Source organism: Marmota monax, unplaced genomic scaffold, assembly GCF_021218885.2.
Source record: "Marmota monax isolate L192 unplaced genomic scaffold, Marmota_monax_Labrador192_F-V1.1 WCK01_AAM20220418_F8-fsc00049, whole genome shotgun sequence".
Lineage (NCBI taxonomy): Eukaryota > Metazoa > Chordata > Mammalia > Rodentia > Sciuridae > Marmota > Marmota monax.
In genome coordinates this window covers 5,075,127-5,092,172 of record NW_026694221.1, presented here as the reverse complement: position 1 = coordinate 5,092,172, position 17,046 = coordinate 5,075,127, and positions in this window count along the sequence as shown.

The following is a 17,046-nucleotide window of genomic DNA, read 5'->3' as shown; positions in this document are numbered from 1 at the left end:
TAGTAAATCGTAAGAAATTCTTTTCATTATCTGCATTTTTAATTGTTTCATTTCTAAGTAAATGACAAGCTTTGAATCACTTATGATTACTGCAACACCAAAAAAAAGATTTTGCATAAAGAGATATTTATCACCTTTTTAAACAATTTCAGTGAGATTTTCTGCATAACTTCAAACTAAAAGTGATCCAGAAATAGGTCACATATGATTGGAGACCATGGTACATGGGAAATGTTTGATTTCTTCCAGGTCAAGTTGGTATTTCAAAAAGAGAATATCTTTAACTTACAATCATATCAAAGTTATACCTTAGAAGAAAGAAATTGTGAGGAGCAATATCATAATTGTTCTCTAGGATAGTAAAACTTTCAAAGTCACCAAGATAGTATTCAAGTTCTTCCTGAATTTATGATAAATACTAAATTTTATATCTGATACCCTACCTATTCATTTTATCTTTCACATCTTTAAACACAAAATCAATATGAGTTACAATCTACTACTTATGCAAAAATTTATAGCAAATAAATAGAGAATATTAGTACTGGCAGTTTACTTAATGAGATGCTGCTTCAAATGTGCAAGCTTGGCAAATAACTTGTAAAGTGTCATTGGAAATTAAAAGTAGCAACATTTCATGAGAAGTTGCAGCATCCAGAGACTGAAAATATTTTAACACAATTCAAATTTCTAAACCTTTGCCTATTTAACAAGGTGATATAAACATATAGTCCAAAAATAGGAACAAATTATGCTATAACATCTGATTTTTCAAGAAAAAAAATAGGAAAATGATAAAATAGAATACTGCTTATGTGGTTCTGAGTCTGCTATGTAAATTGCTATGATTTACTTTTATAAAAGTTCCATTTTTTTAACATTTCAGGCTTTATTTATCTTTATTTTTTACCTTTCTAAATCTTGAGCAGTAAAACTAAAAGTGATAGGTAGGCTTAGTTTAGATTCTACATAAAATTATATAAAACAGTTCTATATATATATAGTAGATTAGCATGAATTGCTCTTTCCAGTTTCGGCTTCAAATCATTACACTTATTTATATTCATTAGTTTATTCTTCTTTAAAAGAGAGAATTTTTGTCAAACTTCAGACAATAAAATAAACTGATCTAACCCTAACCCTCAATAAAGAAAAATTATATTTTTATCATCAGAAAAAAAGTATGACTCAATAAGCCTGCATTTGTTTGGTGTAAATCATCCTATCTCAAATCTCAGCCCCAAATTATCTTTTGATAATTTTGTTTTTCTGGTTACTACAATTTAAAAATCCAATAGCTGAGTAGGTATGTATGACAAAACATAAAAACTTAAGAAATTTCCTAGTCATAATGAATCTTATGCTCAGGCAAAAATTATAGAAACTGTATTCATTTTATGAATTAACTAAAGAATAAGGAGTTGCTTAAAATGAATGATGGGGTGGGGGGAATATGATTGATTGCACATATCAAAATTTAGGATATTTCTACAATTCAAAAGCTTAATTAAAAAATAGTGCAATAGTAGTTTCAGCAATCATAAACCACACAGCAACATTTAACCAATTATACTAATTACTGTTTCAAAAACTTGAAGGGCTAGGACAAGAATAGATAGACATGTCATGTTTGTATATGATACTATTTTCACCTATCTCAGCCCTTATTTCATTAGATTTTAAGACATCTAATTCTTTTATATATCAGTGACTGTAGAAATATTTTTCTTGTGTAAGTTTTTAGAAACTTTTACTTAAGTTATAATATATAATTTTTTATTCCATATAAGAATTTCATTTCCTGCAGGAATTTTATATTTCTTCAGACAACAGGTTTCTGTTTATTCGACCAACTGGGCAATTTGTTCCAATAGATCTCTGGGCTTTGCAGAACTTTGCATGATTATGGAAACTAGAGACTTGAGTCAATCTGCTCACTACAGATTGTACCAAAACTCCTTCATAAATAATAAAATTTAAAAAATTTAACACTTAAATATTTCTTTTGCCCTTTCCAATTTCATATGGGATCAATTATCAATGTGAAAATTTATCCTATGAATTTTATAATATTTTAAATGTATATAAATACACATTCATAAAAACTTAAACAATACAGTAGCATATTACATACATATTTAAATATTTTTACTACTATTTCTCCTTTTTCTGGCTTCCACTATTAGGCCTTTTTTCAGAGGCCATTGGATATTTCAGCCTGGTATTTATTATTTTAAAGGTTTTTGCCGCAGTCTGGCTGGGCACAAAATAACCGAGCCGCCACACAGCCTTGTAGGTTCAAAACAGGAACTCCTTTATTCCCGCACTCCCCCAAATGCCATGTAAGGGGCCTTCTCCCGGAACATACCAAACACAAACCGGAAATCCCTCCTCCGGGAATCCCTCCTCCTTCCCCAACCAATGGGAACTCTCCAGGAATCCCCATGAGAACTCCAAAGTAGCAGGCCAGGGCGGACAGCAGGGGTCTAATATACAATTGAATACACAGCTTAACATAACCATTATCATCTCAATGGCTTGCTGGCGTCACCTCTCAATTATTAGTGGTGGGTCGCTGACGGTGCAGCTTTGCACACAATTGAGACCCGGTAGAAGAATGAGGCCTGAGACGAGTGGGATACCTAGTGTCACTTCTGGTCCTCAAAAAATGCCATGCGTCATTCCCACTTGGCTATGGCTCTCAGCAGGTTTTCACTACATCTATGTGTTTTCTCTCTTAATAAATTTTGAATTAAGTAATCCAAAATATATAGAGAAGTATTTTCTCTATCTTCCATCTTTTTTTTTTCAATTTATTTTTATCGGTTCTTTTTAGTTATACATGACAGTAGAATCTATGGAACATATCTTGTTCTAATTCAGTCCCTAGTATCTCCCCTTTTCTCCCCCTATAATTTACTGATCTTCCTGCCATTTTCCAATAGTTATTTCTTTTTAATTAATTCCTTGTGGATGATGATTGCCTTTGGAAAACAAAGGTAAAAATATTATGTATAGTTTCCTACATTTTTCCATGTTTATAAAAGATACAATTAGGTATGCATGTGTGTATTTATTTACTTTTAAAATTTGTAAGATCTATAAAAAACCAATATTTTAAAACTTAAGCTTTCTTATTTTAATTGTACATTATACACAAATCCTAAGGAAGCTCTAATTCACTCATTCAGACATATAATACAGGACAAGGTGGGTATTCTATTCTTTAGCCACTTGTCCCTTTACTGTGAGCATTCATATTGTTTTCAGTTTTCTCCTAAAATGAAATAATGCTACATTACCTTGACAACATACTTGTTATTTTGTTTCTGAATAATAACATACTAAGTGAAGGATTATTTAACTTTATTTGTGCTATAATTTTAAGCTTTTGCTAAAAGAGATGTTTTAATGACTTTTGCAGATTTTTATTAAAACATGATTTTAAATTATAAATTTGTGTTAATAATGAGGTAATCTTTGTTTTCTGATATTAAATATTATATTTAAAACTATGAAAAGACCATTTGTTCAGGGGTTTATTTTAGTTCTTGATCCCTACTTGTTAGTAAGATTTATTCTTAATTTAAATTGAACATGTTCCTTTCATTAATTTACATATTTAATTTCTGCTGCTATTTTTCATAGTACTTACCTTTTCCTTATAACTGCTCACTGCTACTAAAACAGAACTCAATATTTTAATCAGTTCATCAAATTACTGTTGTTTACCTACCACTACCAAGATAGGACTTTGGAGTTTTATTGATTTGCATAATTTTTCTTTGCCAATACATCAGATAGAAAATTCAGATCATTTGCATTTCTGTTATTAACTTTAAGGATAGTGACACCTTTTCTTCTTTTAGAGTCACTTTCAAAAGAGTCACTCTACACTATATGATAAGTTAATATTTGTATTTTCACTATTCCTTGATGTAAGTAACAATTTATTTCCTCATTTTGCTTTTATGGAGTAAAAAATATTCATGGTACAAATTTGTAATAAAGAGTCAAACTCTATTTATAATATGACCACTGACAAATTTCAGGTTCTACTCCACCATTTTCCTTTTTGTTCCACCTCTGGTAGTTGATAACAAAGCTTAAAGACTTCTTTACTTGGCACAAATAGAATTTGCACATGGATTCTTCATCCAGGCCCCAGCTGATAACTCTCAAATCTATTGTTTTACTGCACACCAAACCTGTGTTTTTCTTGTGGAATAATTATGTTTTTTTTATTACATGAGTGATAAACTTTATTTCTTATCCTTTGTTGCCTGTGCACCACCTATTCTTATATTTATAACTTCCAGTGGGAGCAGGGAGGCTCTCCCAAGCCCTCAGAGAACATTAATTGCCCAAATCAACCAATGTTCTATCTAGTAGTCTTTCATGTGGCTTCCTAGGGTAAGACATTGTTGGATTTTTTGTTTGTTTGTTTTGTAGCAGAGAAGGGAGAATCTGTACATAACACAAGATAATGTTAATACAACATAAAAACTTAAGACCAAGACCCAAGAATATAAGGAAATGCTAATAAAAATTAATTTGAAATTTTTTTCTTTTCTATTGTTTTTTTTTATTTTTTATACTTTAGTTTTTCTAGTTTTTAAACATAAAAAAATAATGCATAATTTATTATAGTAATGATAGAATATGCTTTTGATATTTTTATTGGTACTCTATATATTTTAATTAATGTACAGTTTACAATAAAGGCTGTAGTGAATATTATTATTGGTACCATTTTAGAGATAGTGAAATTGACATACCAGATATGACCAGGTCTATAGCACAGACCAGGAATTTCAGTCCAAGCAGTTTAAAATACATACTCTTAACAACTACTGTATAACAAAAATGATAGGAACTCCATATTTATCATTGATGTGTATGGTCTTCTCACTAACTGTTGGTGGAATCTCAAAAATATTATCAATCAAGCATAAAACTGTGTAATGTTGTATATGTGGTAATAAGGTAGAAGTATCAAGAGCCAATGTGTCCCTTGAAACAAAATGAAAGAAAAACATGTTTCTTTTTGTTTTTGTTTTTTTAACAGAAAACAAGGAAAATAACAAAGAAATCATTTTATGAAATTCAATTTCTTCAATGTTAATGAGATTTTATTATCTGTGAAAGTGCTGTCCATATGCTTCATTAATTTTGAGGCTTTAAATCATATGACCAAGTTGTAACACATGAATCATGGCCAACTTTAAATGATAAAATTCTGAAAATGTATATTTCTCAACTTCTAGGTACCTATGATTAAATTTCCTTTATTTGTAGAAAGGATATTTAAAGTTGTAAAAAATTTAGTTAATGTATAATAAACCTTTATTTCTCAGGGTTAAAACATAAAGTATTTTCCCTTATTTGGCTCCTAATAATTTCTAAAATACTTGATCTTTAGAAAAAAAACATTTTCTTCTATACAAATAATGACAATATTTGGTAGTTTGATTAATCAAAGACAAAATCTGGACCACAATGTTTAGAAATATCAAATAGTAATTATCATGTAGCTTTGGTGATGAATTGAATTCTTTTCTCATGATTAAAATAGAAATGGAACCTGAGAAAGTAGTAAAACATTAGGTTTCAAATATGTTTGAGAGCTCTACATATAGATAGTAAAATTGACTTTAAAATTATTTCAATCACACAGATGGAAAATGCCTGAGTAAATATTACAGCTCTGGTCTCAAGATCAGGTAAAAGGGAGCCATCCAATATTAATGGAGGAAGGGCTAAGTGTTAGTTTCTGTGACCAAAATGGGGTGTATAGTATAATGATGGAACATATATTCTTTTGCATTGTGTAAAGATTTTGGTACATTCAGATGATTCACTGTAAAAATGGTTACTAGTTGGGTTGAATATTTTATGACAAAAAAGTAATAGAATTAATGGTTAAAGAATAATCTAAGAGGCTATTGTAGAAATATATGGATTCAGATTCTGTCTACATTTTTTTCTTCAAATAACAGTACTTGATTCTTTGCTGATAGTCCTGTGAAAACATTTGGAATACCATAACTAGGAAAGAGCTAAGTATACTTAAGAAGATAAAACATGTGAAGCTGTATTTCACTTTGTTCACCATTACAAATCCAATACCTTTGTCCCTCTATGAGGTTGGGAAAGCTCTCTATACATCAGATTGTCTTATTTTCTGAGGGTAGGGGGCAACCACATCTTATTTCTTACAATTTGAAAAATGTGAAATTTCAGTCAACCTCAATTTTCTATGTTTAACTGTTCAAATGTAATTTTTATTATGAATATTCATTAATTAGAAAAGTACTCAGCATCAATCAAAGGAAAAAAACCAAACAGAGTTAATAATCTTTTGCTTATTCTCAGAAAAATATGAAAAAATTAGCTTCAGAGTAATCCTCTATATTTACATTTGGGAACATTTAATGTAAACATTAGGTAGTTGACAATTTTTAATTTATTCTGACTACAAGGTAAAATTGACCTCAAATCTATTTTTTTTATATAAGGAGGCAATGAGATAAAGTGAGAAAAATATATGAGGATTCAGCACACCTTTTTTATCACATGCTGCTCATTTATAATTGAGTGAATGTGGGGCAGTGATAATCACCTCTTTGTTTCTATGATCTATCTCCTATAAAAACAAAGGTATTGGACACATAATGCTATTTTAAGTCAACCAACTTCTCTCAATATTTTGTCAGAAAATAGTAGCCATCTTCCATTTGTGTAACACTGATTTATCATGAGTTTAAAAATCCTAAATCACTCAATTACAAATTGTAAAATTAATGAAAAATTGATTTTTTGTGACTGAGAGGAAGAGGAGTTCAAGAATTCCTGTTAGTTAAAGCAGAACTATTAATAATTAACCATTTGGTATTTAACTTTCTTGACATGATTGAGTTGCCTACAAGCCAGCACTAGGTGACTTACTGGGTTCCAGAGCTCAAAATGTTTCCATAGGGTGCCCATCTGTTGCTTAATTTTAATGATGCTTATGTATTAAAATAGATAATAAGTGACTATGCTGAAAGCTAGTGTAAATTTTATACTTTTTAGTTGTACTAAAATTTAAAGTTTGTAGAATAATAAGGACTATAGAAGAAACGATACTGACATCTAGCTATCCTCAGTCATTCATTGTCAAGTAGAAACTTTTATCAAAGTAAATCAATAGAACAAAACTAGCAATTTAAATTTATATTAAAATCTGAAATTCAAATGGTGATTTTCAGGCAAATTTTTTTAAATATGGGCAGAAAATTAATGTTCCCTCTGTACATCCCAGAGGTCATACATTTATAAAGCCTGCATATATAAGCAGTGAACCATCTGAAACTCTGAAATAGTATGAAATCAAATGTTAATTATACTTAATGATTGAAAGAAATAAATAACTGTTCCAATTTTTCTCATAAAGATCTTTAATTTTGACTAGCTCATTAACTTGCTCTCCAGATAGATTTGTTGGACACATACTGAGACCAAAGCAAGGCAGTTGGACAGCTGCTTATGATGTCCAAACTGAGGAATTCCAAACTGGAATGAGAACATCAGCTAACTCAGCTGTCCAAATAGGTCACTTTGCATGAACTGTAGAATGGAAATCATTCCTACTGCCACATAGTGGACAAATACTTGTGGTGAGATGAGGTAGTGTGGAAGCTGTGTCCTTTGGCCCAGAAGTCATCTGCACCAAGAAAATGTTGGAAATGAGTTGAAGAATGCAAATATGCAAAAGCAACAAAGTATTTGAAATTGTACTTCTGTTTTCATGGGTTAAGGTCAGCAAAATTCATCTTAACATTTTTCATGTAAAAAATAGCAACAAAGAATAAATTTTTTATGTGAAATAACCATGACAGCTCTTAAATTATATGTAGGAAATTATCTCTGGTAATCTTCATCTTCAAGATATTAAGATAAAATTAAAATTTTACCTATCTAATCTTTAGCCAAATTATGCAATTTCTTATTGTTTGTTTTCAATTCTAAAATATAAAGAGTAGAATTTGTGTAATGAAAAATGAAATTGGAATACTCATCATTGTATTGCTTAAAAGATATTGGTTCCTATGTATGCATGTACATTCATACATGCTTATCCATACAATTTTAAATGTATTGAACCAATTACATTCAATAGATTATAGAAATTACATTGAATAGATTATAAATTAAACAGTTTGAGTACTTGCTTAGATTACTGATAGGGTTAGATATCTAGGCAGTGAAACATGAAGCAGAAAGATTTAAACAGCAATAGGAATTTAGGGAATAGTAATGATTTCTCAGAATATGACGGTTGAAATGTTAGGAAACTGTATACTAAGCTTTAGAAAAGACATGGAATTTTAAGAGGTACCCTATTAGGAAAGTAGAAGCAATACAGAGATAACATATATGACAATACAAAGCCTAGATCCAGTCACAATTCTAAATGACAATATGGGTTGAGGCCAAATTAGGAAAATGCTAAATAAGCAGAAACAAAAACTGAATGAACTAGATTATTGGTTTCAGTTCCAACATGTCAAAAGCTTGGAATACATCTCTCCCATGCAAAACAAACAAACAAACAAACCCACAATCCTTTATTTAGATTCTTCATTCTCTTACTCTAACCCTCTGTTCTGGCAAAAACAAAGAAAGACAGAAACAAAGAACAATAAGAAAAAATAAATAAAAATCTCAACTAGAGTCACACTTTCAAAGAGATATATGGGAAGGCTACAGTCAAGGACAGGTGTAGGGTTTGGAAGAGGCGGCTATACCACTTTAGAAATAGTGAAGATTTCAGCCAAGAGGAAAAAAAAAATCAATGAGCCTAAAAGTAAGTTGAGAAATGTCCCTATCTGAAATGCAGAAAGAATGGAGATTAAAGAATAGATAGTCTGTGCAAGAAGTGAAAGAAAAAAAAAAAGAAATCATAAGAAATAAGTTTAAAAATAATGGCTAAGAACTTTCCAAAATTAATGACATGGAACCACAGAGAATGATAGACTCAAGAAGGTCAGGGGACAGCAATGAAGATAGATACCTAATTTTAAAAAAATAAAGCCCCCAAAGCCACCAAACAAAATACATATTCAAATTATATTCAATCTACAATTAAAGAAAAATCAAAGAAGAAAATCTGAAAAAAATCATATATGAAAATATCTGTCAAGGAACAAGTATAAAATTTATAGTATGCTTTTTTTCTTTTTATTTAGAAATCACATAAGTAAAAAGATTAGAAAAACTCAGTTAATATGTAGAAACAAAAGTTACAGACAGAAGCAAAAAGTTTGATATGTTACTGATAATAGATAACATTTATGTACTGCATGGAAAAAATAATTTTTAGGGTATTCATCATAAATAAGTAATTAATTTTTGAGGCAATATATAAGTTTAAACTGTTTTAAATATTATATAATGTATACATGTATCAAAACATCACTTGGTACCTCATTAATATGTACAATTTTTATGTTTTTATGTGTTAGTGAAAAATAGAAACAAAATCAAAAACGGCAAATACCAAAATCGAATTCTATTCCAGAAAATATCCTTCATTATAAAAAAAAATAAAAGTTCTTGAAAAGACAAAAAGTGAAAGAGATCATCAAAAACTATGTCCCAAAAGAAAATGTTTAAGAATTCCTTCATGCAGAAGGAAAGTGTTATAGGTAGCAATCTATCTATTTAAAAAGAGAAAAACCCATTGCAAAAGGAATAAATGGTGTTAAAATACAATCATTCATTTGTTTAAAGGACAGATGTTGTTAAAAGTAATAATAGTTAAAATATCTTCAGTAAATATAAATATTAGTAAAAGGAATTAATGCTAATAATATCACCAGAATATCACTCTTCCCAACTGGGAGAGAACAGTTGGGAATATTGTTATTACCTAAAAGTGATTGTTGTTAAAACAATGTTATAAACTCTAAATAAACTAGTCTCTTTTTTAAGTATAAATGATATACTGAGAACAGATGAAGTCAAATAAAACTATCTAAATGAAATTGATAAGGCAGAAAAAATCAGCCAAAATAAAAAAAGGAACATGTATTATACAGATGTGAGCTGCAAACACAGTAGAGAATAATCCAACTGAATAGTCATCATATATGTGAATTGTCAAAATATACCAACCATAAGGAATAGATCATCAGAAAGTTTAAAAAAATAAATAAAAGACTAAGTCATTTTTTCTACAAGAAATTCCATTTAAAGAAAAATTCTAAATAATTTTAAAGTAAAAATAAAGAAAAACATATTATACTAACACTAATAGAAAGTTATGGGAACTACTAATTTCAGACAATACAGATTCAGAACAAGGGGACTTATCAAGTATAAAAAAGGACACAATTACATGGAAGGCATGACAATGTTAAGCATGTATACATCTAACTAATGTCAAAATGCATGCAGCAAAAGCTAAGAGACTGAAGGGGAAAAAAAGACAAATTACTTATATAGTTGAAAACTTCAAGATTCCTCTATTAGTAATTTATAAATGACACTACAGATGACTTGATCAGCACATCACTCAACTTAATCGGATGCTTAACTATTGATTATAGTATACGCCAACAGAAAAAACACAATACAATTTTTTTCCCATCTCAAAGGGAACATTCACCAAAAAAGATCACATTCTGTGTCAGATAATACAACTTAATCAATTGAAAAGAATTAACAAAAACTATGTTCTCAGTCTGCAGGAGAATTAGAGATCAATATTATAATGAATATTTGGAACCCAGACAGTAGATTTCCAAGTAGCCCAAGATTCAAATGAGAAGTTTCAAAGGGCAAATAAGAGCATCTTGAAATAAATGAAATTTAAAATAAATGGCAGTCAATGATGGCAGTGTTTAGAGGAACATTTATACTACTAAATGCATAAAATAACTGAAGTTCATTTAATAATGCCTGTATAAATAAATGAATACCCTAAACCTGTCAAGGAAATTGAATAAGTGATTTAAAACCATCCTATTAAAACAACCTGGCCCAGGGCTTTTTACAGCATTTAAAGAAGTACTGGACCATTTCTCTATAATATCATTCATAAAATATAAACAATGGGAACATTCCACAAACTCATTCTACAAGACCAGAGTTTCCCTAAGTCCAAATCAGATAATGATATTTTAAGAAAGAAAATCCACTAACCTGTCACTCTCCAATGAACACAGATGTAAACATACTCTACAAAATATTAATATATCATATAAAATGATGTTTACAAGGAATTAGACACACAACTAATTTAGGTATTTCTCAGGCATATCAGCCTTATTTAGCATTCAAAAATGTATCAGTATAATGCACCATATCAGAATAGTGAAGGTTATTTGACAATGACAATGTAAATTGATGTGAAAAAAGCATCAAACACAATCCTGCACCCATTTATGATAAAAACTGTCAATAAACTGAGAACAAAGAGACATTTTGTATTGTACAAATAACATCTGTAAAAACTTGCAGTTATCATTAAACTTAACATTTAGAGACTGGGTGCTTTCTCCATTAGATCACAAAAAGGACATATGTTCTCCAAAATGCTCCATAATGAAATCTACTTAATATTGTATTGGAAGTCCCAGTTAGTAAAATGAGACACCCCCCTCCCCCCTCCAAAAAAAAAGAAGACTGGCAGAAGAAAGTGGATTACATGGTGACCAGGAAGCAGAGAGAGAGACTCCACATGTCAAACTAGAAAGGAAGTAAAAAATGTGATTTTATATCTTTGTGGAAAATCCAAATGAATCTACTAGAAAACTCTTGAAAATGATAATTTAATGTAGGCATGCCACAGAATTTAAGATTTTAAAGCCAATATAATAAAGTGAATTATTTCCCTTTGTACCAGTTATCTGCAGATGGAATTTGCAATAAAAAACCTTTACAACAGCACACACTCATAGAAAAATGACATACCTAGTATAAACCTAACAAAATATATGCAGAATCAATTTACAAAAAACAATATAAAATAGTGATGAGAGATATAAAAGGAGTTCTAAATAAGTGGAGAGATATTTAATGTACATAGATTGAAGGAATAAATATGGTTAAAATTAAGTTTTTTCTAACTGGGCCTATAAATTCAACATGACGCCAATCAAATCCTAGTAAGGTATTTTGTAGATATGGACAAACAGATTCTAAAGTTTATATTGAAAGGGCGATTTTTTAGTGAGTATTTTCACTGCTGTGACTACAGGACCCAACCAGCACAACAATTGTAGAGGAGAAAAGGTTTATTCAGGGGCTCACAACTTCAGAGGTCTCCATCCATAGGCAGCAGGCTGCATTCCTTAGAACTTCAGGTGAGACATGGACAACAAGGCGAAAGAGTGTGACAGAGGGAAGAGGCTTACGTGGTGAACAGGAAGGAGAGAGAGAGAGAGAGAGAGAGAGAGAGAGAGAGAGAGAGAGAGAGAGAGAGAGAGAGACTCCACACCACAGATTAAAAAATATATACCCTGTAGCCACACCCCCAATGAAACACATCCTCCAGCCACCCCCCCCCACCTGAGCTCCAGTTACCACTCAGTTAATCCCATCAGGGATTAATTCACTGATTCTGTTAAGGCTATGACCCAATCATTTCTCCTCTAAACCTTGCATTATCTCTCATAGAGCTTTTGAGGGACAACACGCCTAAATAATAACAACTTCCAACAGAAAACTGGTGAAAATATAGGTGACTTTGAACTTAGCACTGTGTTTATAAAGAAAGTACCAAAAGCATGACTCTATTGAGATTAATCCATATTAATAGACTATAAATTGTGCTACTAAGAGAAAGTATTTGCAAAACATTTGTCTGTTAAAGACTTTAATACAAAATATAAAAAAGAACATCTAGAACTGAACAAAAGCTAAATAAACACCACCACGCACACACACAAAAATGTCAATGTTCTGATCAAACAGCTTACCAAATAAGATATAAATAGCAAATAAGCATATGGAATTATTTTCACATTACTTACCATTAGAAAATTAAAAGATAAATCATTCAGTGAGATACCAGTATGTACCTATTATAATGGCTAACATCCAAAGTCTGACATTATCAATTGCTAGTGAACATATATAGCAACAAGGAGACTCTTTCATTGTTGGTGGAAATGTAAAATAGTAGAGCCACATCGGAAGACAGTTATTTACAGTCTAGCAATCACACTTCTATTTACCAAATTCATTTGAAAACTTATGTCCACAAAAAAAAGCCATGTTGGAATGTTTATCTCAGCTATATTCATATGTTTCCAGAATGTAAGCAATCAATATTCTTTCACTATATGAAGGAATCAATAAATCATGCTACATCTACACAGTGAAATACTACAGATTATTATCTAGTCACAAGAGACACAAAAATATTTAAATATTTAAATTTATTTATGATGTATTAACCTAAAGACATAAATATATTTCAAATGCATATTGCTAAGAAGTCTGTCTAAAAAAGGTATTTTTAATAGTTTTCTTTTATATGACATTCTGTACAAGGCAAAATATTACATGTAAACAGAGCAGTAGTTGACGATGTTTAGTGTGGGAGCAAGGGTGAACAGCTGAAGCAAAGAGACTTTTTTAGAACATTGAAATTCTCCTGTATGATATTATCAGGGAGTGTGCATGACACTATTCCTTTGACAAAATTCATAGATTGTTACAGCAAAGAGAGTGAATTTTGATACAGGAAAACTTTAAAAATTTATATGAGAGTTTTTAGAATCCATCATTGAATGTGCCATGAGACAAAACTGTACATTTAAAAGAAAATGTATTGCAAATGTATAGAGAGACCTCATGAAGGGTGTGGTGGAAAGAATCTGGCTTTAGTAATTTTGGAAATTCTTGAACTTGTATCCAAGTGAAGCTTCACAATTCTGAAGGTACTGCATCTGAATACTGGAATTAAAAAATGTAAGTAAATGAATAGCATTTGGTAAAAGTATATTTATCACTGATGGAGTAGGAAAGAAGCAAAAGGAGCAGTTCAGAATGATCTCTGTCATATTGCTTTGGAATCTGACATACAAATATGAACTTACGTGTATCTTAAGTTATGAGTGGATGAAGCATATAGATGTATTTATTAATGTGTATATATACACTGGTTAGCATATATATTTATATTCTAGCACTCTGTCAGCTGAGAGGGCTCAGAGATATGCTACCCTAGCAATACCAATAACATCTTGCACCAGATTTGGCTTTTTAAAATACCATTCTCCAATTTAAAAAAGGAACCAGGGTTCCTTGAAGAAATGATTAATTCTAAGTCAGAAGCAAAATACGTAAATGATGAGCCTGGAGCACACTGTGTATCAGGGAGTGAGAAAGTGCTAAATACACACACACACACACACACACACACAGTGACATGCACTTGTGCACACACACATGATCTGAATGTCAAAGGAATCAATTAACAGAGCTTCTGGTGGTCAGAGATGGAACAATTGGATAGTATTTGATCATAGACTAATGAATTAAATAAATGTCCATGAGGCTATCCTAATAATAAATAAATTGTTGAGTAAATAAATAATTGGGAGAGAATAGAAAAATCTCACAAGTATAAGAAAGACAAATGCTTTTGTAAATTCTGCCCTAGCAAAGTACAGCATACTTTCCTACTATTATAGTAGGGCTCATGCATGTATTATAGTAGGGCTTATACTGTAATATTTCCAAAATATTATAGCATGGAATGTATTAAATAATAGGATTTTACATGGAGAAACTTGGTAAACATTACCTCATCCAAGTGATGAAACATCAACAATATATGCACCCTTGATATTCTGTGATAAAAACAACTGCTATAGAAAAGGAGCAGCGACCTGCTGAGAGGCAGAGCCGCCCGCTCCCCCTGCAACGGCAAGGTAGAGGGAACTGTGACCACGCACAGAGCAGGCCCAGCGGCCTGCTGAGGGGCAGAGCCACCCCCCACCCCCCGCGCCTGCCAGGCGACCACCGACAGAAAAGGCCCAGTGGCCCGCGGTGGGGCAGAGCTTCCAATCACTCCTGCAAAGTAGGCGGGCCTGAGACCCACCCGCAGAAGAAGAGCAGCGTCCTACTGAGAGGCTGAGCCGCCCCCTCCCCCTGCGCCCGCAAAGTAGAGGGAACTGTGACCACGCACAGAGCAGGCCCAGCGGCCTGCTGAGGGGCAGAGCCGCCCCCCACCACCCGCGCCTGCCAGGTAGGTGGAACTGTGACCACGGACAGAAAAGGCCCAGTGGCCCGCGGCGGGACAGAGCTTCCAATCACTCCTGCAAGGTAGGCGGGCCTGCGACCCACCGGCAGAAGAGGAGCAGCGACCTGCTGAGAGGCAGAGCCGCCCCCTCCCCCTGCACCGGCAAGGTAGAGGGAACTGTGACCACGCACAGAGCAGGCCCAGCGGCCTGCTGAGGGGCAGAGCTGCCCCCCACCACCCGCGCCTGCCAGGTAGGTGGAACTGTGACCACGGACAGAAAAGGCCCAGGGGCCCGCGGCGGGACAGAGCTTCCAATCACTCCTGCAAGGTAGGCGGGCCTGTGACCCACTGGCAGAAGAGGAGCAGCGGCCTGCTGAGAGGCTGAGCCGCCCCCTCCCCCTGCGCCTGCAAGGTAGAGGGAACTGTGACCATGCACGGAGCAGGCCCAGCGGCCTGCTGAGGGGCAGAGCCGCCCCACACCCCCCGCGTCTGCCAGGTAGGGGATCTGTGACCACCGACAGAAAAGGCCCAGTGGCCCGCGGTGGGACAGAGCTTCCAATCACTCCTGCAAGGTAGGCGGGCCTGCAACCCACTGGCAGAAGAGGAGCAGCGACCTGCTGAGAGGCAGAGCCGCCCCCTCCCCCCAGCACCTGCAAGGTAGACGGAACTGTGACCACCATCAGAGCAGGCCAGACCTGCAACCAAGAGACAGAACAGGCCCAGTGGCCTGAGGAAGGGTAGAGCCGCCCCCCCCCCCGCGCCTGCAAGGTAGGCACACCTGCGACCCATTGGCAGTACAGCCCCAGAGGCCTGCAGAGGGGCAGTGCCGCTGCCTGCGCCTGCAGAGTAGACAGAACTGTGACCACCGACAGAACAAGCCTAGCGGCCCGCAGAGGGACAGAGCCGCCGCCCGCGCCTGCGAGGGAGACTTTGCAACTATACAAGACCAATATAAATATATAGGGGGAAAATTCAATAGCACAACAGTTTCACCAAGTAGAAAGGAACGCGAACAGTATGAAGAGACAAGGAAAGAAAGGACCACAAGCATTGCAGGTCAACTCAACGTTAGAAGAGGTAATAGCTGCAGCAGATGGAATGTCAGATAAAGAATTCAGGATATACATGCTTCAGATGATCTGGAGTCTCAAGGAAGACATCAGACAGCAAAATCAGACAATGAAAGATCACTTCAACAATGAATTACATAAACAAATCCAAGAAGCAAAAGATCAACTATACAGGGAAATAGAGGTTATAAAAAACAAACAAACAGAAATCCTAGAAATGCAGGAAGCAATAAGCCAACTTAAAAACTCAATTGAGAATACTACCAGCAGAGTAGAACACTTAGAAGACAGAACATCAGACAATGAAGATAAAGTATTTCAACTTGAAAAGAACATAGACAGCTCAGCAAGACTGTTAAGAAACCATGAGCAGAACATCCAAGAAATATGGGATAACATCAAGAGACCAAATTTAAGAGTCATTGGGATACAGGAAGGGACAGAGTTTCAAACCAAAGGAATGAGCAATCTATTCAATGAAATAATACGAGAAAACTTCCCAGACTTGAAGAATGAGACAGAACCCCAAATCCTAGAAGCCTACAGGACGCCGAATGTGCAAAATCATAAGAGACCCACACCTAGACACATTATAATGAAGATGCCCAACATACAGAATAAGGAGAGAATTTTAAAAGCTACAAGAGAAAGGAAGCAGATCACATTTAGGGGTAAGCCAATCAGGATAACAGCTGATCTTTCAACACAGACTCTGAAAGCTAGAAGATCCTGGAATAA